This window comes from Macaca fascicularis, chromosome 19 (assembly GCF_037993035.2).
Source record: "Macaca fascicularis isolate 582-1 chromosome 19, T2T-MFA8v1.1".
Taxonomy (NCBI): Eukaryota; Metazoa; Chordata; class Mammalia; order Primates; family Cercopithecidae; genus Macaca; species Macaca fascicularis.
The window spans coordinates 20,526,785-20,552,126 of record NC_088393.1 but is presented as its reverse complement, the minus strand read 5'-3'; the positions used below and the strand labels follow the sequence as shown (position 1 = coordinate 20,552,126).

The window sequence follows — 25,342 nt, the reverse complement described above, 5'->3', positions numbered from 1 at the left end:
ACACCTGTAGTCCCAGCTACTCCGGAGGCTGAGGCAGGGGAATCTCTTGAACCCAGGAGGCGGAGATTGTGTAACAGCCTAAGGGATTTACCTTGCCTTTTGTTAATTTGGCCGGGAGCGGTGGCTCACGCCTGTAATCCCAGCACTATGGGAGGCCGAGGCGGGAGGATCACGAGGTCAAGAGATTGAGACCATCCTGGCTAACACGGTGAAACCCCGTCTCTACTAAAAAAAATACCGAAAAAAATTAGCCGGGCATGGCGGCAGGCGCCTGTAGTCCCAGCTAGGGGGGAGGCTGAGGCAGGAGAATGGCGTGAACCCGGGAGGCGGAGCTTGCAGTGAGCTGAGATCGTGCCACTGCACTCCAGCCTGGGCGACAGAGCAAGACTCCGTCTCAAAAAAAAAGCGGGGGGAATTTGTGGAGGAAAAGTTAAATATTAATTTTGAACCCAATTGAACATGGACACAAACAATGAATGGTCACCAAGTCTCAGAACGGGTTGTGTGACCCCCTCGAGGCATTCATCCAGTATTGTTTCAGAGAAATCTGGCTTTCAATCTATTCCTATATGTTAGTTATTGAAGAACAAGTTAACCTTTTTGTATTCCTTGAACCCATTGGCAAAGGGCCCTCATGACTGGGTCTCATACCAAACATTTCAGCTCCATCAGGTCATTTATGTTCCTCTCCAAACTGGTTATTCTAGTTAGCAGTTCCTCTAACCTTTTATCAAGGTTCTTAACTTCTTCGAATTGGGTTGGAACGTGTGTCTTTGGCTCAGCAGAGTTTGTTCTTAACCATCTCCCGAAGCCTACATCTGTCAATTCATGCATCTCATCCTCTGTCCAGTCCTGCACCTTGCTGAAGAGACATTTTGATCATTTGGAAGAGAAGAGGCACTGTGGCCTTTCAATGGTTTTTTGTTGATTCTTTCTCATCTTCGTGAATTTGTCTAGTTTCCATCTTTGAGGCTGCTTGACCCTTAGATTTTTTTTTTTTTTTTTTGACAGTCTCTCTGTCGCTCAGGCTGGAGTGCAGTGGCATGATCATGGCTCACTGCAAATTCTGCCTCCCAGGTTCAAATGATTCTCATGTCTCAGACTACCTAGTAGCTGGAACTACAGTCATGCACCACCACGCCTGGCTAATTTTGTATTTTCTAGTAGAGATGAGGTTTCACCATGTTGGCCAGGCTAGTCTCAAACTCCTGACCTCAAGTGCTCTGCTCCCCTGGGTCTCCCAAAGTATTGGGTTACATGTGTGAGCCACCACGTGCGGCCTTGGATGAGGTTTTTGTAGGTACATTTTTTTCTTGTTGATGCTGTTGTTGCTTTCTGTTTGTTTTTCCTTCAATGGTCAGGTCCCTCTTCTGTAGGGCTGCTGCAGTTTGCTAGGGGTTCACTTCAGACCCTATTCATCTGGTTCAGTCCTGTGCCTGGAGCTGTCACTCAAGGAGGTTGGAGAATAGCAAAGAGGAGCGCTGGCTCCTTCCTGTGGAATCTCTGACCTCAAGAGGCACCAAACTGATGCCGGTAGAATAGCTCGTGTATAGGGTGTCTGATGACCCCTGTTGAGGGGTCTCATCCAGTTGGGTGGCACAGGGAGCAGAACCCACTTACTGAAGCACTTTGACTGTCCTTTGATGGGGGGGGATGTTTTGCTGGGGGGAAATCCACTCAACTGAGCTGCTGGATGTCCTCAGAACTAGCAGGAAGATAGGCTAAGTCTGGTGGTCCACAGAGACTAGAGCCACCGCTCCCCATGGGGCTCTTCTCTGATCTTTGTTATTTCTTTTCTTCTGCTGGGTTTTGGTTTGGCTTGTTCTTGTTTCTCTAGTTCTTTGAGGTATTATCTTAGATTGTTTACTTATGGTCTTTCAAACTTTTTGATATGGGCACTTGATGCTGTGAACTTTCCTTTTAGCACCACTATTGCTATATCCCAGACATTTTGATAGATTGTGTCATTATTATCATTCAACTCAAAGAATTTTTAAATTTCCATCTTGATTTCATACAACAATCATTCAGAAACAGGTTGATCCTAATTTTATTTTTATTGAATTTCCATGTATTTATTTAATTTCCATATATTTGCATGATTTTCATGGTTCATTTGGAGTTAACTTTCACTTTTATTCCACTGTAGACTGAGAGAGCAGTTGATATAAATTTGATTGTCTTAAATTTATTGAGACTAGTTTTATGGCCTATCATATGTCTGTCTTGGAGAATGTTCCATGTGCTGATGAATAAAATGTATATTCTGCGGTCATTGGGTAGAATGTTCTGTAAATATTTGTCAAGTCCATTTGTTCTAGGGTATAATTTAAGTCCATTTTTTTATTGTCGTTGTTGACATTCTGTCTTGATGACTTGTCTAGTGCTGTCAGCAGAGCATTGAAGTTCCCCATTGTGTTGCCATTTGTCTCAGTTCTTAGGTCTACTAGTAACTGTTTAATAAATTGGGAGTTCCAGTGTTAGGTGCATATATATTTAGAATTGTGATATTTTCCTGTTGGGCTAGTCCTCTTCTCATTATAGAATGTCCCTCTTTGTCTTTTTTTTTTTTTTTTTTAACTGTTTTTGCTTTAATGTCTATTTTGTCTGATGTAACAATGGCTACTACTGCTTGCTTTTGGGGTACATTTGCCTGTACTATTTTTTCCCAACCCTTTACCTTAACTTCATGTGAGTTTTTATGTGTTGGGTGAGTCTCTTAAAGACAGCAGATATTTGGTTGGTAAACTCTTATCTATTCTTACCATTCTGTATCTTTTAAGTGGAGCATTTAGGCCACTAATCACTATCAATTATACCACCATACATTATAATGCCTGTCATTGCAAGGCTTGAACACGTTGTAATCCGGACACGTTGTGATTTGGACAGTTGCTTTCTTCAGCAACAGGCTGATAGCTTTGAGCCTGATCAGTCAAGACATAGGCCTGGCATTGGGCCAGGGCCAGTCTGAAAATCAGATTAGCATTTTCCTTTTCCAGCTCACATTTCTCTTATAGCAACTATCCCCTATCTTGATACATTAACTCATAAGCAGTAAGCAAACACCATTCACTCCGGGAGATCCCTTCAGCATCTCCTTTGCCTACTGGAATCTTCTGCAGCACTTCACGCACAGTCAATGGTTTAAATTGCACTAATTTAGATTCTCAATTCTCACAAAGGCCAGATTCCCTGGACCATTCAATCGCCAAAGAGGAGAACTGGGGGTATTGGAGGTAGAGAAAATGAGGGTCCTGACCAACTCAGTCAAGAAAACTGACAAACTGCATCTGCTGCCAGAAGGGGTGCTGAGGGCAGTCACGCCCCAGGCGCAGTGTTCCTTGTGGTTATCTATAGGAACATCTGAAGCCTGTTGCATGAAGGAAGCAATTATATGTACCTGTGATAAATCAAGCAGCTGACCAACCATTACCTCTCCCTCCCTATTGATTCTACCTAATAAATACTAAGGCCTGTGGAAACTCAGGGCTGCCTTCTGCTCACTACAAGCGAGGAGCCCCCGCCCCTTCTTTTTTTTTTTTTTTTTTTTCCTGAGACCGCATCTCGCTCTATCACCCAGGCTGGAGTGCAGTGGTGTGATCTCGGTTCACTGCAAGCTCCGCCTCCTGCGTTCATGCCATTCTCCTGCCTCAGCCTCCTGAGTAGCTGGAACTACAGGCGTCCATCGGCATCCTGGCTAAATTTTTTTTTGTATTTTTATTAGTGACGGGGTTTCACCGTGTTAGCCAGGATGGTTTCGATCTCCTGACCTCATGATCCGCCCGTCTCGGCCTCCCAAAGTGCTGGGATTACAGGTGTGAGCCACCGCACCCCACCTAACCCCTTCTTTTAAAACAAATCTTTTGTCTTTGTCTTCATTTCTGTGTTTGTCCCCCTTTATTCAATCCTGTAGAAACTGACAGCGACATTGGGGAGTTCCCATCCATGGGTATGGGAATTCTTCGAGTTTCCAGCCCTGTCCTTGCTGCCAAAAAGCAGCACAGTTTGGCTTTCGAATCCTGTTTGTGACGACAAAAATATTCTGTGTGGGAAACGTTCAAGGTGAGAAGAAAAGACACACACACAATACCTTTAAGGGTAAATAAGCTTTATGCCTCATAAATGGAAATGCAGATATAATTAGCAAGTAATATAATAAGCAAATCAATGTAATAACTGGATTGATATAATAAGCATGTTGATATAGTAAGCAAATTGCAATGGGAAGAGGAGAAAGGAAAAGAGATACATATACTGGTGTATATGTATATGGAATCTCTGACCTCAAGAGGCACCAAACTGACGGCAGTAGAATTGCTCCTGTATAGGGTGTCTGACGATCCCTGTTGAGGGGTCTTATCCAATTGGGTGGCACAGGGAGCAGGACCCACTTACCTGGACCATTCAATCACCAAAGAGGAGAACTGGGGGTATTGGAGGCAGAGAATTTTAAAATTCTCTCACCAGACTATGGAGGATTCACCGTGTTAGCCAGGATGGTCTCGATCTCCTGACCTCATGATCCTCCCGCCTTGGCCTCCCAAAGTGCTGGGTGTACAAGCGTGAGCCACCACGCCCGGCAGCTTCTTAATTTGTACAATCAAGGTGGAAATTTCCTGGTTATGCAATCAGAGCTTAATTGGCAGTTTATAATTGGTTTTTTTTTTTTTTTTTTTTTTTTTTTGAGACGGAGTCTCGCTCTGTCGCCCAGGCTGGAGTGCAGTGGCCAGATCTCAGCTCACTGCAAGCTCCGCCTCCCGGGTTCACGCCATTCTCCTGCCTCAGCCTCCCGAGTAGCTGGGACCACAGGCGCCGCCACCTCGCCCAGCTAATTTTTTGTGTTTTTAGTAGAGACGGAGTTTCGCCGTGTTAGCCAGGATGGTCTCGATCTCCTGACCTTGTGATCCGCCCGTCTCGGCCTCCCAAAGTGCTGGGATTACAGGCTTGAGCCACCGCGCCCGGCCGACAGTTTATAATTGTTTAAGCGTGCAATTTATTTCCCCAAATGTAGTAATTTATTAACAAATCCACTTGAGTTTACATTTTTTTTACAAGTCGGAATCCGAAGACTAGAGCCTTCTCAGTCTAATTGCCTGCCGCTTAATTATTTTCACAACCCACAAGGGACTGATTTTCCCTGGCATTTTTCACATTTGTCCCCAGCAGGGCCTCAAGTGTACCCCATGTTCCTCAATCATTTTTTAAAGCATTGCACAGCACTATTGAACAGATATGTTTTCTGTTTTTAAATATGTCCCATGAGAAGAAAGCAAAGACTAATCCCCTGACACTGTATTGTAAAAATATCTGTGCCTCTTTTTCTTTTATTTTTCCAGAGAACTTACCAGAATGTTTTTAGGTTAAGATTACCCTCTGGGCCGGGCGCGGTGGCTCAAGCCTGTAATCCCAGCACTTTGGGAGGCCGAGGCGGGTGGGTCACAAGGTCAGGAGATCGAGACCATCCTGGCTAACATGGTGAAACCTCGTCTCTACTAAAAATATAAAAAAACTAGCCGGGCGTGGTGGCGGGCGCCTGTAGTCCCAGCTACTCGGAGGCTGAGGCGGGAGAATAGCGTGAACCCGGGAGGCGGAGCTTGCAGTGAGCCGAGATCACCCCACTGCACTCCAGCCTGGGCCACATAGCAAGACTCCCTCAAAAAAAAAAAAAAAAAGATTACCCTCTGGAAACATTATCGGGTGATGTGTCCTCTGCCAACCTTCAGTTTTATTCTGGGCCTGGGTTTTAGTACCTTCTGGGGATAAGCCAAGATACCCACCATGGCTATGTCTGCTAGAGTGGCTAGTGAACATTAGCTCTTGGGTCATTTTCTCCCATAGGAGCACCTGAAGTATAGAGTGTAGCCTCTCAAGGGAGCAGGTGGCAGCCTTGGGGCTGAAAGGCATCTCCTGGTGTACTTTTTTTTTTTTTTTTTTTTTTGAAAAGCTAGCCCTTGAGACATGAAGATTGTCTTCACCCAACCTAACTTCCATTTCTTGGAGACACACTGCTGGTCAGCCAATCAGATGCTAGAATTAAGGGGAAAACATAATTTCTGCCCCCTGGATGCTCTTAGAGGGGGTGAAAGAAAAATAGTAAAAAGTTTGTGAAAAACACTTCAAAAGACAAAAGAAAATGACTCCAGTGAGATGGCGTAAAAACTTACAAAGTAAAATGCACTTGGGGCACTCACTGGGGCATAGAGCAGTGTCTCCTGGGAGAGTGGTTATTGAGCGTGTGAACAGGATGGGGTGGGTGAATGGATCTCTACCTTGAAAAGATTTGTTCACTTATTTTGACCTCAGGTGTTTTTGTTGTTGTTGTTGATTCTGCTTTCTTTTTCTTTCTTTTTTTTTTTTTTTTTGAAACAATCTCTCTCTGTTGCACAGGCTGGCATGCAGTGGCTTGATCTCGACACACTGCAACCTCTACTTCCTGGGTTCAAGTGATTCTCATGCCTCAGCCTCCTGAGTAGCTAGGACTACAAGTGTGCACCACTGTATCTGGCTAGTTTTTGTATTTTTAGTAGAGATGGACCAGGCTGGTCCCAAACTTTTAGTCTTTTTTTTTTTTTTTGAGGTGGAGTTTTGCTCTTGTTGCCCAGGCTGGAGTGCAATAGAGTGATCGCGGCTCACTGCAACCTCTGCCTCCCAGGTTCAAGCGATTCTCCTGCCTCAGCCTTGGGCATGTGCCACCACGCCCGCCTAATTTTTGTATTTTCAGTAGAGATGGGGTTTCTCCATGTTGGTCAGGCTGATGTTGAACTCTCCAACTCAGGTGATCCCCCCACCTAGGCCTCCCAAAGTGTTGGGATTACAGGCGTGAACTACCACGCCCCGCTCAAACTTTTAATCTTAATTGATCTGCCTGCCTTGCCTTCCCAAAGTGCTGGCATTAAAGTGAGCCACGACACCCACCTGCATCACTTTTTTTAACTGTAATCTGCATTTTATTAGTAGGGCTTGAAAGGTAAGAAAATATTTACAAAGAAAATAAAAGAGATGAGTTTCAAAAAATTAATATTTAATCATATATTCCATTTGTTAATAACTCTCATTTACATTTTTCTTTCCAAGAGTGAGTTTAGGAATTTTCTCAGGTGTGTTTTTTATGTCTTAGTGATTTCAAACAGAATTCTAAGCCTTAGCTTTATAATGCTAGCTACCACGGAAAAAAATAGGGAAAATCTCTCTTCCATTTTGGCTGTGGACAATGAATATATTTTCATAGGAAAATGTGGTAGATAATTGGTGAGTTATACAGATTCATCAAAACATCAGTTCCTCTTTTTGCAGGGTAAATTTGTGATAGTGAATGTCTCCATTCTATATCCTGTTGTCTTGATTTCTGAGTTTAATGCTAAATTGTATGTGATGAAACATGGTAACTTCTAGAAGTGTTCCCATATGACTAATTTTTTACATTATTTTTTAACATAAATAATAAAATAATACATATATTGTCTGAAAGAAGTAGATATAGTTGTTCTTCTTGTGGAGGCATAAAACGCAAGCACCTTAGCCAGGTGCAGTGGCTCACGCCTATAATTCCAGCACTTTGTGAGGCCAATGCTGGTTGACTACTTGAGGTCAGGAGTTCGAGACCAGCCTGTCCAAGATAGTGAAACCCTGTCTCTGCTAAAAATACAAAAATTAGTATTTGGGTGTGGTGGAGCATGCCTGTAGTCCCAGCTCTTTGGGAGACTGAGGCAGAAGAATAGCTTGAACCCAGGAGGTGGGGGTTACAGTGAGCCGAGATCCAGCCACTACATTCCAGTCTGGGTGACAGAGTGAGATTCCAGCTCAAAATAATAATAATAATAATAAATAAGAATGTAAGCACCTTAAAATTTCTTTTTCTTATGTAAACACTGTGAGTAATTTCACTGGATTTTTCAAACACTAAGTTTTGAAAACCAAGTGAATAACTCTGACATGGAAATTAAAACTTGAACCTAGTGACTCCAAGCTAAGGCTAATATTAAGCCTGCAACAAGAAGTTATTAAAGTCCCAGTTACTTCTTTCTGAGGAGCTGCCCATGCAGATGTCCCAGCCTGCTCACCCAGCCATAGAAGAAGCCTTTATCCCGAGAGAAGCTACAGAGCCCTAGAAAGCTGGGGTCCCACAGGCAGGTACAGTTAAGGTTAAGATGAAAGGAAACTGGGAAAGTCTTACTGATGATGAAGTTGTTATTGTTTTGAGACTATTTCTAAACTCTGTAAAATAAAAACATTAGATTTATGTAAAAAAAAAAAAAAAACAGAATTCCAAAAATTTCCCAGAAAGGAGCAAACAAGGCTAGAAACGAGGTGGGAGGGGAATGGCAAATGGAGGGTTGAAAATCAGATTTTAGATTAGAGGATGCCTTACGCTGTAATCAGCATGTTCTTAGGGGGGACACAACATGGTTTTGTATGTTGACTCAGACTGAGGGTGGCTCAAAGTTCAAGAGCTTGCGGGAGGGAGATACTCTTAAGTAAAGTTCAATTTAAAAATATTTAATTTTAAGCCAGGTTGGTGGCTCACGCCTGTAATCTCAGCACTTTGAGAGGCCAAGGCAGGCAGATCATCTGACGACAGAAGTTTGAGACCAGCCTGGTCAACATGGTGAAACCCTGTATCTGTTAAAAGTACAAAAATTATTGGGAGGCTGAGGTCAGGAGTTCGAGACCAGCCTGGCCAACATGGAGAAGCCCCATCTCTACTGAAAAAAAAAAATTAGCCAAGCGTGGTGGTGCATACCTGTAATCCCAGGTACTCAGGAGACGGAGGCAGGAGAATTGTTTGAACCTGGGAGGTGGAGGTTGCGGTGACCTGAGATTGCACCATTGCACTCTAGCCTGGGCAACAAGAGCAAAACTCTGTCTCAGAAAAAACCCAGAAAACAAAAAGCTGGTTATGGTTTTGGTCTCCTGTAATCCTAGCTATTCTGGAGGCTGAGGCAGTAGAATTACTTGTACATGGGAGGCGGAGGTTGCAGTAAGCCGAGATCACACCACTGCACTCCAGCCTAGGAAGCAGAGTGAGACTCCATTATTTAAAAAAAAAAAAAAAAAAAAAAAAAAAAAGGATATATTTCACTTCAACCAGTGAAGACAAATTCAGCTGATTTTTTTTTTTTTTAATGACAAAAAGGAGAAACAGCCGGGCACGGTGGCTCACACCTGTAATCCCAGCACTTTGGGAGGCCGAGGCGAGCAGATCAGGAAGTCAGGAGATCAAGACCATCCTGGCTAACATGGTGAAACGCCATCTCTACTAAAACTACAAAAAAAAAAAAAAAATTAGCCGGGCATGGTGGCGGGCGCGTGTAGCCAGCCTGGGCAACAGAGCGAGACTCTGTCTCAAAAATAAATAAATAAATAAATAATCATCTAGGTGTCTTTGAGGCATTTGAGGATGTCCAGAGCAGAATTGTGTTAGGCTGACAAGAGTGGCTAATTCTGCTTCTGTCTCAGTGTAAGAGAAATGAGTCGTCCTGTGTTTGTTCATCTCCTCATACAAGCAGTGTCTTTGGTTGGTACCCAGATGAGAGTTCCTCCAGTTTCCTGGTACTTGGATGATAAACAAGGAGGAGATCTGGAGACCCAAACAGATAAACTAGTTGCTTCCATTTCTTATGGCCATTATAAAAATACATGAAGCAGTCATGGTTCCTATAATTCAGAAATTTTTAGTCTAGACTAGGAACTGGATAAATAGTTGAATTATGCATCATACGATTGGTATAATATATAGATGTGTCCAAAACCTTGGGCTTTATTTAGGCCACTTTAGATTGTTGTGACTTCTGATGTCTGCACCTAAAGGGATATTTATAAATGGAAAAATTGTTTTTTATATGTATATATATATATTTTAAGATAGAGTCTCTGTCCCCCAGGCTGGAGTGAAATGGCATGATCTCAGTGCACTATGACCTCTGCCACCCTGGTTCAAGCAATTGTCCTGCCTCAGCCTCCTGAGTAGCTGGGATTACAGGTGTCTGTCACAACGCATGGCTGATTTTTGTATTTTTAGTACAGAGGGGGTTTCACCATATTGGTCAGGCTTGTCTCAAACTCTTGACCTCATGATCCACCCACCTCAGCCTCCCAAAGTGCCGGGGGTTACATGCGTGTGCCACCATGCCTGGCTGTATAATTTCTATTCCTTTTACCTTGCTAAGTGTACATATTTATTTTCTAATAAGACTACCATAGAAAGGCGGGGCACAGTGGCTCACATCTGTAATCCCAGCACTTTGGTAGGCTGAGGCAGGTAGATCACGAGGTCATAGGTTCAATACCAGCCTCCCACTATGGTGAAACCCCATCTCTACTAATAATGCAAAAATAGGCAAGCATGGTGGTGTACACCTCTAGTTCCAGTTACTAGGGAGTCTCAGACAGAAGAATCAATTGAATCCTGGAAGCAGATGTTGCAGTGAGCTGAAATCATGTTACTGCACTCCAGCCTGGGTGACGAAGTGAGACTCTGTTTCAAAAAAAAAAAAAATGCCTTCAGGGATTTGCTTACATTGCGTATTAATATATAGTATAAAGTTGATAGGGCAGTAGTTAGAAAAGATTAAAATTACAGAAACTCTGGGATTTAAGATCTGATTCACCCTTTTTGGAGGCCTTATTTAGGTCTGACCCTACCCTGGACTCTTGTCTCACAGAACTGATTAGAAGAGATCAGAGTTTTGGCTGGTGAATCCTGCTGCCTTTTTAGAGCTGGTGCTCACAAGTTCCTGAAACCCAAAAGCAGAAAAATGGGAAAAATAAAGTGTGTATTGTAGGGTCTTAGTTTATATATATATATATATTTTTTTTTTTGAGACGGAGTCTCGCTGTGTGGCCCAGGCTAGAGTGCAGTGGCCCCATCTCGGCTCACTGCAAGCTCCACCTCCCGGGTTCGCCATTCTCCCGCCTCAGCCTCCGAGTAGCTGGGACTACAGGCGCCCGCCACCACGCCCGGCTAGTTTTTTGTATTTTTTTAGTAGAGACGGGGTTTCACCATGTTAGCCAGGATGGTCTCGATCTCCTGACCTCGTGATCCACCCGCCTCGGCCTCCCAAAGTGCTGGGATTACAGGCTTGAGCCACCGCGCCCGGCCGGGTCTTAGTTTTTAAATGTTCTATCGAAACCAGTGCTTGCAGAGCATTCTATTTCGCAACTTGTTTCTTTTCCTGCAGATCCAGTAGTTGCTCTGCAAGTCACAAAAATGTAAATATGAACAATAACATTTACACTAAACTACATTAAACTCTTTATTTCTATATCTCTTTCATCTGACTATATTTAGCTTTTTTTTTTTTTTTTTTTTTTTTTTGAGAGGGAGTCTCACTATGTCACCCAGGCTGGAGTGCAGTGGCGCGATCTCGGCTCACTGCAAGCTCTGCCTCCCGGGTTCACGCCATTCTCCTGTGTTAGCCTCCCAAGTAGCTGGGACTACAGGCTCCCACCACCACGCCTGGCTAATTTTGTTTTTGTATTTTTAGTAGAGTCGGGGTTTCACCATGTTAGCCAGGATGGTCTTGATCTCCTGACCTCTTGATCTGCCCACCTCAGCCTCCCAAAGTGCTGGGATTATAGGCGTGAGCCACCATGCCCAGACTTTACTCTCTATTTTCTATTTCAATTTTTTTTTTATTTTTTAAAATTTTATTTATTTATTTATTTATCTATCTATTTATTTATTTATTTATTTTTGAGATGGAGTCTTGCTCTGTCACCCAGGCTGGAGTGCAGTGATGCCATCTTGGCTCATTGTAACCTCTGCCTCCTGGGTTCAAGCGATTCTCCTGCCTCAACCTCCTGAGTAGCTGGGACTACAGGTGCATGCCACTATGCCCAGCTAATTTTTTGCATTTTTAGTAGAGACAGGGTTTCAGCATGTTGGGCCAGCTGGTCTCAAACTCCTGACCTCATGATCTGCCCGCCTAGCCTTCCAAAGTGCTGGGATTACAAGCGTGAGCCACCGTGCCCGACCTCATTTGTTTTTGAGATAGGGTCTTACTCTGTCAACCAGGCTGATTTGCACGGCTCACTGCTGCTTGAACCTCCCAAACTCAGGTGATCCTCCCATTTCAGCCTCTCAGGTGTCTGGGTTAAAAGTATGTGCCATCACACCCAACTAGCTTTTTTGTATTTTTTTCTGGAGACAGAGTTTTGTCATGTTGCCTGGTCTAGTCTTGAACTGTTGGGATCAAGTGATCAGCCTACCTTGGCCTTGCAAACTCCTAAGATTACATTTCATTTTATTAAGTAGTTTAATTAATTCATATTTAAAATAATTGCTTAAAGGAATGAAGTTGTTATTACCAGTTATATTGTTATTGTTTTCTGTGTTTCTAGTAGTTATATTTTTCTCATTTCCTGTTTGACTTTCTTAATTTTCATTTAATTTTGTACTGCCATGCTTTGATTATATTTTATTTTCCCTTGCATACGTTCTGTACATCTTTGTAATCATCTTGAAAACTGGAGATTACATACATCTTAAAGTTAAAACATATATTTTAATCTCACAACAACTTCAAATGAATACAAAAACTATGCCTCTATATTTTCCAGTTTGTTATTGATATTAAAATAATTATTATTATAGTAATAATTATTATTTATTACTATTTTGAGATGGAGTCTCTCTCCGTTGCCCAGTCTGAAGTGCAGTGGCCTTATCTCAGGTCACTGCAAACTCTGCATCCCGGGTTCAAGCAATTTTCCTCAGTCTCCCGAATAGCTGGGATTATAGGTGCCCACCACATGCCCTGCTAAATTTCTTAAAAATTTTTAGTAGAGACAGAGTTTCACCATGTTGGCCAGGCTGGTCTGGAACTTCTTGACCTCAAGTGATATGTCCACCTTAGCTTCCCAAAGTCCTGGGATTGCAGGCATGAGCCACCACACCAAGCCTGTGCCGTCATTTTGATAGTAAAGAATTCTAGATGGAGAGCTTTATATTTATATATGTTTTTATGATGCTGTCCAGCATCATTTTATGCTTCAACATAATGGACACATTTTAACATTTCTGTATTTTTATACGTAGAGTCTCATTATGTTGCTCAGGCTGATCTCTAACTGTTCTCAAGTGATGTGGCTGCTTTTGGCTTCCTAAAGATGTATAATTACAGGTATGAGCCACTGTGCCTGAGCCCGTGTAGTATTTTTATTTATTTATATTTTTTAGTAATTTTTTTTTTTTTTTTTTGAGACAGAGTCTTGCTCTTGTAGCCCAGGCTGGAGTGCAGTGGCACAATCTTGGCTCACTGCAACCTTTGCCTCCCATGTTCAAACAATTCTCTTGCCTCAACCTCTCTCCCGAGTAGTTGGGGTTATAGGTGCAGGCCACCAGGCCCAGCTAATTTTGTTTTGTAGTTTTAGTAGACATGGGGTTTCACCATGTTGGCCATACTTATCTCAAACTCCTGACCGCAGGTGATCTACCCGCCTCGTCCTCTCAAAATGCTGGAATTACAGGCTTGAGCCACTGCACCCATCCTATTTTCTTTTTTTTTTTTTTCCAGATGACATCTTGCTCTGTCATCCAGGCTGAAGTGCAATGGCATGATTTTGGCTTATTGCAACCTCTACCTCCTGTGTTCAAGCAATTCTCCTGCCTCAGCCTCCAGAGTAGCTGGGACTACAGGTGTGCGCCACAACACCAGGCTAATTTTTGCAATTTTAGTAGAGATGGGGTTTCACTATGTTGGTCAGGCTGATCTCAAACTCCTGACCTCAGGAAATCCACCGGTCTTGACCTCCCAAAGTGCCGGGATTACAGGCATGAGCCAGCGCACCCGGCCTGTAACAGTTTTATAATTCTAAGTGAGTCATCATAAAAATTCTCCTAATTTCAACATCTATTTATTTGTGAATCTATATTATTTTTGTGTAGGAAAAACACTTTTGGATTTGAAGATAATTTAAAAACTATAATAACTCTGTATCTCCTTTAGATATTATTGTTTATTTTTACATGTGTTATGTGTCAGAAACACATAACAAAATTTACAATAAAATATTTCTATGCCAGGTGTGGTGGCTCACACCTGTAATCCAAACACAATGGGAGGCCAAGGTGGGCGGATCATGAGGTCAGGAGATCGAGACTATCCTGGCCAACCTGGTGAAACCCCATGTCTACTAAAATGCAAAAAATTAGCTGGACATGGTGGCACTTTTCAGTAGTCTCAGCTACCCAGGAGGGTGAGGCAGGGGAATTGCTTGAACCCAGGAGGTGGAGGTTGCAGTGAGCCTATATCATGCCACTGCACTCCAGCCTGGGAGACAGAGTGAAACTCCATCTCAAAATATATATATATACACACAATATACATACATATATGTATTTATGTACATATATACATATACATATATATATTTGACGATCGTTGGGTACTTTATTTTCTCTTTACATTCCATATACTTTTGGATTTGGTGTTTTTATTTCTTCAAAAATGCAATGATACATTTGAAAAACAATGCATTAAATCTGTAGATTACATTGAGCGGTATAGATATCTTCATAATATTGATTATTTAATTTTTGATTTTTTATTTTTTAGATGGAGTTAAATTGACCCGCCTTGGCCTCCAAAAGTGCTGGGATTACTGGCATGAGCCACCATACCTAGCCCAGTTATTTCAACAAGTACATGCTCAAGAGTGTGTTGTATAATTTCTATATATTTGTAAACTTATCAATCATTTATATTATTGTTTTATACTCTAATTAGATTTTTGTCATAGAAAGTAACCTATAAAATTTCAGTTTTAAAAAATGTGTTGGCCAGGCGCGGCAGCTCAAGCCTGTAATCCCAGCACTTTGGGAGGCCAAGACGGGCAGATCACGAGGTCAGGAGATCGAGACCATCCTGGCTAACACGGTGAAACCCTGTCTCTACTAAAAAACACAAAAAACTAGCCGGGCGAGGTGGCGGACGCCTGTAGTCCCAGCTACTCGGGAAGCTGAGGCAGGAGAATGGTGGGAACCCGGGAGGTGGAGCTTGCAGTGAGCTGAGATCCGGCCACAGCACTCCAGCCTGGGCGACAGAGCGAGACTCCGTCTCAAAAAAAAAAAAAAAAAAAAAAAGGTGTGAAGACTCTGTTTTTGACCTAACGAGTGGTCTATGAAGGGGAATGTTGTATGAGACATTGAGAAGGCTGTGTATCCTGATGTTGTTAAGGAGAGTTCTCTATACCTTTATTAGAAATTATTGTTTTTTACTGCCTTCTAGTCGTCTGTTCCCTTACTAATATTCTGTCTTGTTTTACTATTGTTATAGAAAGTGGGGTATTGAAATATCCTACTATAATTATATTGCTTGCTCTGTGTGATTCAATTTTGTTGGTAATTTCTTTATATACTTCCCACACACACAAATACACATGTATAAACAAATTTATCGTAGGTTCCCAGTGAATGAATCTATATATTGTTTAATGTCCTTCTTTGTCTTTCTGAAGTTTTGACTTAAAGTACATTTTATAAAATACGACAGTTTTTTACTTAAGATGTAACTTGTGTAATATTATTTTGACTTCTTCTGCTCTCATTTTGTTAATATTTACATGAAATTTCTACTTCCATTTTGCCACTTTCAGTCTTTTGTCATTAGATCTCAATTGACAATTATACTTGATTATGTTAGATACACACATATGTGAAAGCACAAAAGTGGAGAGAAAAAGTAAGCACTAAATAAAGCATCTCTTCCTACATTGAAAGTGAAGGAAATGATTAGATTCAATGTGCCTTCATTGGATTGACGAGGTTAGAGCTGATACTCACCTTAGCAACTCATGATTTCTGAGGCAGCAAAAAGTCCAACTGGAGAGACCTCACCCTTCCCACGTTTCCTTTGGTCACTGAAAGCCTCACTGTATTCTGTAGAATTTGCACAGCATTTGAAATCTGAGCTGATAAGTTTAACTAGGTTATTATCATGTTACACATTTTGGTCTCTTCTCCCTGTTGAAAATGGGTTGTGAACATGACTGTTGCTGTGGACTGCCAGACACCTAATGGACCACTTGTTTGTGTCCTGTCCTAAAAAGCCAATACCCAGGCTGGGTGGGTGGCTCACACCTGTAATTCCAGTACTTTAGGAGGCCGAGGTGGGCGGACCACCTGATTTCAGGAGTTCAAGACCAGACTGGCCAATATGGTGAAACCCAGTCTCTACTAAAAATACAAAAAAATTAACTGATCATGGTGGTGGGCACCTGTAATCCCAGCTACTCAGGAGGCTGAGGCAGGAGAATTACTTGAACCCAGGAGGCAGAGGTTGCAGTGGGCCGAGGTCACGCCATTGCACTCCAGCCTGGGCAACAAGAATAAAACTCTGACTCAAACAAAGCAAAACAAAACAAAAACAAAAACTAATATCCAAATCCAAAAAAATGTTCCAACATTAACCTTTGAAAACTGCCTGTGATTCATGCTGACTCACACACCTCCCTCCTCCTCAACCCACAGAGAATGTGCAAGAACTATCCAGTCTTAGGACACATGGCCAGAACCAGACATGGTGACATGCTGGGGTGGGGCCTGATTCACAGACCTTGGAACCCATAAGAAGGAATAGTAGAATCTGGAACTGAGGAAGCCCCAGCAACTCCAGACTTCACAACCCTTTAACAGGACTGACAGGAAGACCAAAGGCAAAGTTGAGACATCTGGAGTAAAAACCACCCTTGAACATCGGAATCATTGGAATTCCATGTCCACAGCCCTCTCAAAGCATGGATAGAGAAACTCAACAAAAATACACAAAAAGTTCAGTAGACACCAGAGTTTCTCACTCAGGAGCTTGTTTTATTCCTGGAGGATCATTGTGGGCAGGTGTAGGGGAATATCTTGAAATTGCATATGGCAGGCCCAATAGCAATAGACCATATTAAAGTAGATCTTATTTGTACATTAAGAAACTACGGGGCCGGGCGCGGTGGCTCAAGCCTGTAATCCCAGCACTTTGGGAGGCCGAGACGGGCGGATCACGAGGTCGGGAGATCGAGACCATCCTGGCTAACATGGTGAAACCCCGTCTCTACTAAAAAATACAAAAAACTAGCCGGGCGAGGTGGCGGGCCCCTGTAGTCCCAGCTACTGGGGAGGCTGAGGCAGGAGAATGGCGTAAACCCGGGAGGCGGAGCTTGCAGTGAGCTGAGATCCGGCCACTGCACTCCAGCCTGGGCGGCAGAGCGAGACTCCGTCTCAAAAAAAAAAAAAAAAAAAAACTACGTTGGGCTGCTTGGAGTTAGGGGCTAGATCTGACGTGAGGCCAGGAGAAGCCTCGGCAAAGCTCACATGACCTTCATGCTCCTTTCACTCCAAAACATGAGCAACGACTGTGCCCTTGCTTTCCATTCCTCAGGTGGGGACAGGAAGTGGAAACCCATGCAGACACTAAAGATAGTTTGTTTTGCAGGCACGGCAAGAAGAACTACAGAGGAAGAACCTACTGCAGATGTTTCCCAGGAGAAGCATCAGCAAAACTGAAAGGTAACGGGAGAATCCTGTGCCTCGGAGGGTCTTTCCCATGGATCCCTGCTCAGTTGCCTTTCACAGGTCCCCTGCTTTGCCCTCTCTCCTGACCCCAAGTGATCCACCTGCCTTGGCCTCGCAAAGTGCTGGAATTACAGGCATGAGCCACTGTTGTGCTAGGCATTTCATATAAATCCAGGGAATTATGGGACAGTTCCTAACCACCTGCCAGGGTGTTATGAGGATAAATTCACATTATGTTGTCTTTCCAGCACAGTGCTCTGTAGTGTGCTTCTGAGCACACAGCGCATGCTCCATAAACATCGCATTCATGCATGTGCGCATGTTATTTTCCAAATGCAGACTTACTCAGACATGAGCTGCCTTCTCCAGCCTCTGTAAAGTTTAAAGAACCAGCAGAGAATGCTATGTTTTAGGATAGTGATTGGTGGTTGTTATTTTGGACTGAAAGCATTTGTGTTGTGAGAAGAGTATGGGTTTAAGGAACTGTGTGCTGTGGCGCTTTGTCCAGTTGAGTGCTGTTGTAAGTGATCTAGGGCAAGTAGGGTCAGCATTAGCTGTGAATGAAGCCAATCCATGGACCCCTTTCAAACCTGCAGAATCGGCCGGGCATGGTGGCTCATGCCTGTAATCCCAGCACTTTGGGAAGCCGAGGTGGACAAATTACCTGAGGTCAGGAGTTCAAGACCAGCCTGGCCAATATCATGAAACCCCATCTCTACTAAAAATACAAAAATTAGCCACCTGGGTGTGGAGGCGGATGCCTGTAATCCCAGCTACTCGGGATGCTGAGGCAGGAGAATCACTTGAAACTGGGAGACAGAAGTTGGAGTGAGATTGAACCACTGCACTCCAGGGTGACAGAGTAAGACTTCATCTAAAAAAAAAAAAAAAAACAAAAACGTGTAGAATCAAATTAGACTGGGGCTTGCAATACCAAATTAGTTCTCTGCACATTAAATTTAAAAGGCAATTCTAAGCTCAGTGGATCTCAGCTAATCACATTCTAGTTAGGATTAAATGGCCAGTTTGGCTATGTGCGGTGGCTCACACCTATAATCCCAGCAGTTTGGGAGGCCGAGACAGGTGGATCACAAGGTCAGGCATTCAAGACCAGCCTCTCCAAGACAGTGAAACCCCATCTCTACTAAAAATGCAAAAATTAGCCAGGCGTGGTGGCGGGCACCTGTAATCCCAGCTACTCGAGAGGCTGAGGCAGAGAATTGCTTGAACCTGGGAGGCAGAGGTTGCAGTGAGCCAATATTGCACCACTGCACACCAGCCTGGAGACAGAGTGCATTTCAAAAAAAGAAAAGAAATGTGGCCAGACACCATGTACCATTATATTTGCTTTCAGTATCACAGTCTGTCTTCTAAAGAGAGACCTAGACTTTCTTCCCATTACCATAAAGAGTCTACTTTAGGCTGGGTGTGGTGGCTCATGCCTGTAATCCTAGCACTTTGGGAGGCCGAGATGGGCGGATCACCTGAGGTCAGGAGTTCAAGACCAGCATGGTGAAACCCCGTCTCTACAAAAATACAAAAATTAGCTGGGCATGAAAAACCCCGTCTCTACAAAAATACAAAAATTAGCTGGGCATGATGGCGAGTGCCTGTAATCCCAGCTACTGGATAGGCTGAGGCAGGAGAATTGCTTGAACCCGGGAGGTAGAGGTTGCAGTGAGCTGAGACCTCACCATTGCACTCCAGCTTGGACAACAGAGTGAGACTCTGTCTCGCTCTTGTGTCTTTGTGTGTATATATATATGTATAGATAGATAGATAGATATATATATATATATATATTTTTGAGACAGTCTCACTCTGTCACCCAGGCCAGAGTGCAGCAGTGTGATCATGGTTCACTGCAACCTCCACCTCTTAGGTTCAAGTAATTCACATGCTTAAGCCTTCCTAGTAGCAGGGATTGCAGATGTACACCACCATGCTCAAATAATGGTTGTATTTTTAGTAGAGACAGGGTTTTGTCATGTTAGTGTGGCTGGTCTTGAACTCCTGGCTTCAAGTGATCAACCTGCCTTGGCCTCCCAAAGTGCTGGAATTACAGGCATGAGCCACCGCACCTGTCTGTATGTTTATCTACATATCTTACATCTTTATCTAAATCTAGAGAAAAAAGCATCTGAAAACACCTTGAAATTTGCTTTCAGTATAGCAGTTTATCTTCAAGTCAGATACCTGGTGTTTAATTTTCTTACCCAAAATGTCACTACTTGAGCAAACAAAACAATAAGATTCTATTTCTGCCAGGTGCGGTGGCTCATGCCTTTAATCCTAGCACTTTTGGAGGCCAAGGTGGGCGAATCACCTGAGGTCAGGAATCCCAGACCAGCCTGACCAACATGGAGAAACACCGTCTCTACTAAAACAGCAAAATAAGCTGGGTATGGTGGCATGTGCCTGTAATCCCAGCTACTCAGAAGGCTGAGGCCGGAGAATCACTTGAACCCAGGAGGCAGAGTTTGCAGTGAGCCAAGATAACGCTGTTGCACTCCAGCCAGGGCAACAAGAGTGAAACTCTGTCTCAAAAAAAAAAAAAAGACAGAAAAAAATACTATTTCTTGTATCATGTGTTTGAAAATAAGAGCTCTAAAACTGAGAGAAGCTTTAAAAAGAATTATTTCTCATTTGCAAATTTGTGTTAAGGCCTTCAAGCGGAGGCTAGTTTATCTATGTTTTCACATTCACCAGAATAAGAAAGGCCATTTTTGACTTGGTGATATGACTCTCATGGCCTTAGTGCATTTTTGCTAACAGATGTGAGCAACAAAAACCAATTCTTTCTTTGAAAACATTAAATGCAGCAAGATGCAGGTCAGAGGATACCTCCATTTGTGTACTCTTATGAATAAAATTTAAAGGGCAAATAAGATTTTGCATTTATTGAAGTTTTTGTTTACATTTCTCTATGAGTACAAAAATACCTATTTATCCTTTGAAGTCCTATATCTTTATTCTGTATGCATATGGAAAAAATGATAGCTAGATCTGTATGTAGATATAAATGGGTAGACAAATAAACACATACATAGGCCGGGCACAGTGGCTCATGCCTGTAATCCCAACACTTTGGGAGGCCGAAGTGGGTGGATCACGAGGTCAGGAGATAGATACCATCCTGGCTAACACAGTGAAACCCCGTCTCTACTAAAAATACTAAAAAATTAGCCGAGCGTTGTGCTGGGAGCCTGTAGTCCCAGCTACTCAGGAGGCTGAGGCAGGAAAATGGTGTGAACCCGGGAGGTGGAGCTTGTAGTGAGCCAAGATCTCACCACTGAACTCCAGCCTGGGCGACAGAGTGAGACTCCATCTCAAAATAAAATAAAATAATAAAAACACATACATAAAGAATTATATGAGTTTGCCTATGTAGCTATTTATGTATACAAAAGATATTAATCAACAAACATTTTAAATTTCCCAGCCTACACTGAGGATGCAGATATAAACTTACTCTCACCTATATGGATCCATATCATCTCAGAATGGAACACAGCCATACAATGTTGTGTTTAAACATCAACAAAGCTTCACGTTTAGGTGCATGGCCTGGGAAGTAAGTTTTTGGTAAAGCCATGTAAGACAGCTTAGCATTTCAGGGCCCTGCTTCCTTTCTCACTGTATGCCTATGTGATTCACATTTGCCATTTGGGTCCTGCCTGGATGCCTTCACTTTCCCAGTTTAGCTAATTGACTTATATCCATCTAAGCTGATCATTAAACTCATCTGGGCGGCAGAAGTTGGGAAGGAAAACGACCTCTGACCTATTTATTCTGAGGCTTCTCTACAGGACATATGCAATAATGGAAACTACGTTGACATACCTATGTTACCCATTTTCCGTGTATATGTTTATTTAGACACTTATCTTAAATCTATATGTATTTTTTTAAAAAAAGCTGAAGAGTAGGCCAGAGGTGATTTTTATTTTCCATTCAGGCCAGGTAAATCCAATCAGCCATTAGCTCAGTGAAGATTTATGATATCCAAGCCACACACCAAATCACGTTGTGCTAAATGTGAAAATGTTCTCATTACTGGGCACCAGTACCTAAAGTACTATTTTTCTATTTTTTTCTAAATTTACTGGTAATATAAAATTCTTAGCTAAGATGACTGTATCTTACTCAAATATGTTTTATGGGATTTCCTTGACATTTAAGTATCTGAATTATCTGGAATATTGAAATTTTCCACGAGCCCAAATTGAGTAAACTATAGATAATTTTTTACTAAAAGCTTTTCTGAGGCAGAGTTAGATTTATAACATTTTATTGTAGTATGGAAGAAGTGTATTAACCATGTTTTCAGTAATCACTCTGAACACAGCATTCTCAGTTCCCAGTATGCACCCTGAGTCACTCAGGGGAAATTGGTATCTCTGTAAAAAGGCAGAAGAAAATGCTGAGAAAACACTGCACAGCAATGCTTTCCACATGCACCTATTAGGGTCTTCATTTAATTAGACTGTTATTTGCATGGTTAGATACTTACTGAATTTAGTCATACTATTTTTTAGCAGCTAATGGCATCTGTTACCTATTATTTTATACATTCGGTTTTTTGAAAAACAAATCTTTTGTTAATTTACTCTGAGTCTACATTTACAATCTTCACTTTTTCAGTGTTAAAGCAAATCAGAGAAGAGCAATGTGTATATATAGTGTGAATTTTCCTGCCTATCAAAATTCTTCCCTCATTGCCTTTGAAACCCTAGGAATTCACCTATAAAATACTCCCTTTGAATACTTTAGCCAGGATTTCAGATTTTAAGAGGTCAAAAACAATGATAGAGCAAAGCCAAAATCTTGTCTTTGTTTCTTGTTAGTCATCTGGCCATTTCCAAACGCATGGCAATTATGCCAAGCCATTGAAAAGATGTGATTTTGATTCATTTTATCCCATTTCAAATGTTTTCTCTAATTATTACATTGGTCACATGAATCTAAAAGAAACTATCTACATAACCAATCACACATTCAAGAAATATTCATGTTAAAGTGTTTACAGTTTAATCTTGAATTACAGTATAGTAGAATCCTCTATAGTTAGAAGTTAATTACTTATAAATTCATTGTTTTAATATGCATTGAGAACTTTCTTAAAAAGCTTTGTCACATTCTTTGTACTTGTAAGGTTTATGTTCCATATAAATTCTCATATTTAGTAAGAGTTGAGGGGGGCCGGGAGCGGTGGCTCAAGCCTGTAATCCCAGCACTTTGGGAGGCCGAGACGGGCGGATCACGAGGTCAGGAGATCGAGACCATCCTGGCTAACACAATGAAACCCCGTCTCTACTAAAAATACAAAAAAATTAGCCGGGCGAGGTGGCGGGCGCCTGTAGTCTCAGCTACTCGGGAGGCTGAGGCAGGAGAATGGCGTAAACCCGGGAGGCGGAGCTTGCAGTGAGCTGAGATAGCGCCACTGCACTCCAGCCTGGGCGAAAGAGCGAGACTCCGTCTCAAAAAAAAAAAAAAAAAAAAAAAGAGTTAAGGGGTAGTCAAAGGCTTTCCCACATTCATCACATTCATAGGGTTTCTCTCCAGTATGAATTATCTTATGCTTATTAAGGTATGAGAAACATCTAAAAGCTTTGCCACATTCTTCACTACGTAGATTTTCTGTCCAATATGAATTCTCTTATGTTTATTAAGGTCTGAGGACCAGTTAAAAGCTTTGCCACGTTCTTCACATTTGTAGGGTTTCTCTCCAATATGAGTTTTCTTATGTTTACTAAGGCTTAAGGACCAGGTAAAGGTTTTACCACATTCTTCACACTTGTAGAGTTTCTCTCCAGTGTGAATTATCTTATGTCTACTAAGGTGTGAGGATCGGTTGAAGGCTTTGCCACATTCTTCACATTTGTAGGGTTTCTCTCCAGTATGAATTATTTTATGTCTACTAAGGTTTGAGGATGAAATAAAGGTTTTGCCACATTTATCACACTTGTATGGTTTCTCTCCAGAACAAATTTTCTTATGTGAAAAAAGGGTTGTGGAATGGTTAAAAGCTTTGCCACATTCTCTACATCTATAGGGTTGCTCTTCAGTATAAAGTATCTTATGTGTAGTAAGGTGTGAGGATAGGTGAAAACTTTTGCCACATTCTTCACATTTGTAGGGTTTGTCTCCAGTATGAATTTTCTTATGTGTAGTAAGGATTGAGGATCAGTTGAAGGCTTTGCCACATTTTTCACATTTGTAGGGTTTCTTTCCTGTATGAATGATCTCATGTTTACTAAGGGTTGAGGATGCAATAAAAGATTTGCCGCATTTATCACACTTGTATGGTTTCTCTCCAGTATAAATTCTCTTATATGTAGTGAGGGTAGAGGAGTACTTAAAGGCTTTGCCACATTCTTCACATTTGTTGGGTTTCTCGCTAGGATGAATTTTCTTATGTATAGTAAGGGTTGAGAACTGGTTAAAAGCTTTGCCACATTCTACGCATTTGAAAGGTTTTTTTCCAGTATGTCCTATCTCATGTCTGTTTGAATTTGAAAATTGATGACAGACTTTCCCATATTTATCACATGGAAATATTTTTCTCTGGGTAGTTGTTAAACATTGGTTAAGTCCATTATAACCTCTTTTGTGCACCTTACACTCATTCACACTTTCACAGACTTTTTTAAACTCTAAATTGCCATATTCACATTTTTCATATCTTCTCAGTATCACAATTTGGAAAGAATCTTGTAGGCTCTGCTCTGGACAATGGTCTCGGGCAAAATGAAAACACATAAGTGAAAGAAACAACAAAAACACATTACTTCAACTGCAAGATTCTGATAAATATGGGATACATTTACAAACAAAATTAGCCAGGCATGGTGGTGGGCAAATGCCAGCCACTTGGGAAGCTGAGGCAGAGAATTGTTTGAGCCCAGGATGCAGAGATTGCAGTGAGCTGAGATCACACCATTGCACTCCACCGTGGGTAACAGAGCAAGACTCCGTCTCATTAAAAAAAAAGAAAAGAAAAAAAGAAAAAGAAAAGAAATTTCCAGCCAGATGTGATGGCTCATGCCTTTAATCCCAGCACTTTGGGAGGCCAGGGCAGGTGGATCACCTGAGGTCAGGAGATTGAGACCAGCCTGACTAACATGGTGAAACCCCATCTCTATTAAAAATTCAAAATATTAGCCAGACATGGAAACAGGTACTTCTAATCCTAGCTACTTGGGAGGCTTAAGCAGGAGAATTGCTTGAACTGTGGGGGTAGAGAATATAGTGAGACAAGATCATGCCACTGCACTCCAGCATAGGGAACAGAGTGACACTCTGTCTCACACACACACACAAATATAAATTGCCAACTAAGAAAAAGAAAAGAAAAAAGGAAAACATTGGCACATACATCTTTATTTCTGGCTTCCACATGCTTTTTAGACACTGATTAATGTCTCCCATGACATAAAAGGCTGAAAGAAGTGGTGATATACGTTGGAATGACAGTTTGAGTCCACTGAGTCTAAAGGTAAATGTTATAGAAGCAGAGAAACTGTAGTACCCCAAACAGGGAATGGCTGCAGCAAGTGATTACTAATTATTAAAAAAAAATAATAAGCCAATTTAACTAAACAATAAACACAAAATTTAGACAAGACACATCCTAAGAACATGTTTGAGAATTTCCCAGAATCTGCAGCCAAGACAATTGATTTCAGACTATGCCAGGACAAACTATATTATAAAGATTGGAACAGGTAGCTTTCTGTCAATGTCCAAATCTCAATCAAAGATTATAATGTACACAAAATATTAGAGAAACATGGCCCCATGAAAAAAAAATTTCAAAAGCAATATAAACAGCATATA

General features: G+C 41.9%; 1 pseudogene; it reads right to left on the bottom strand.

Moving 5' to 3' along the window:
- Nucleotides 1-3,878: 3,878 nt before the first annotated feature.
- LOC102126736 (uncharacterized) lies at nt 3,879-25,079 on the bottom strand (annotated as a pseudogene).
- Between the last annotated feature and the right edge of the window lie 263 nt (nt 25,080-25,342).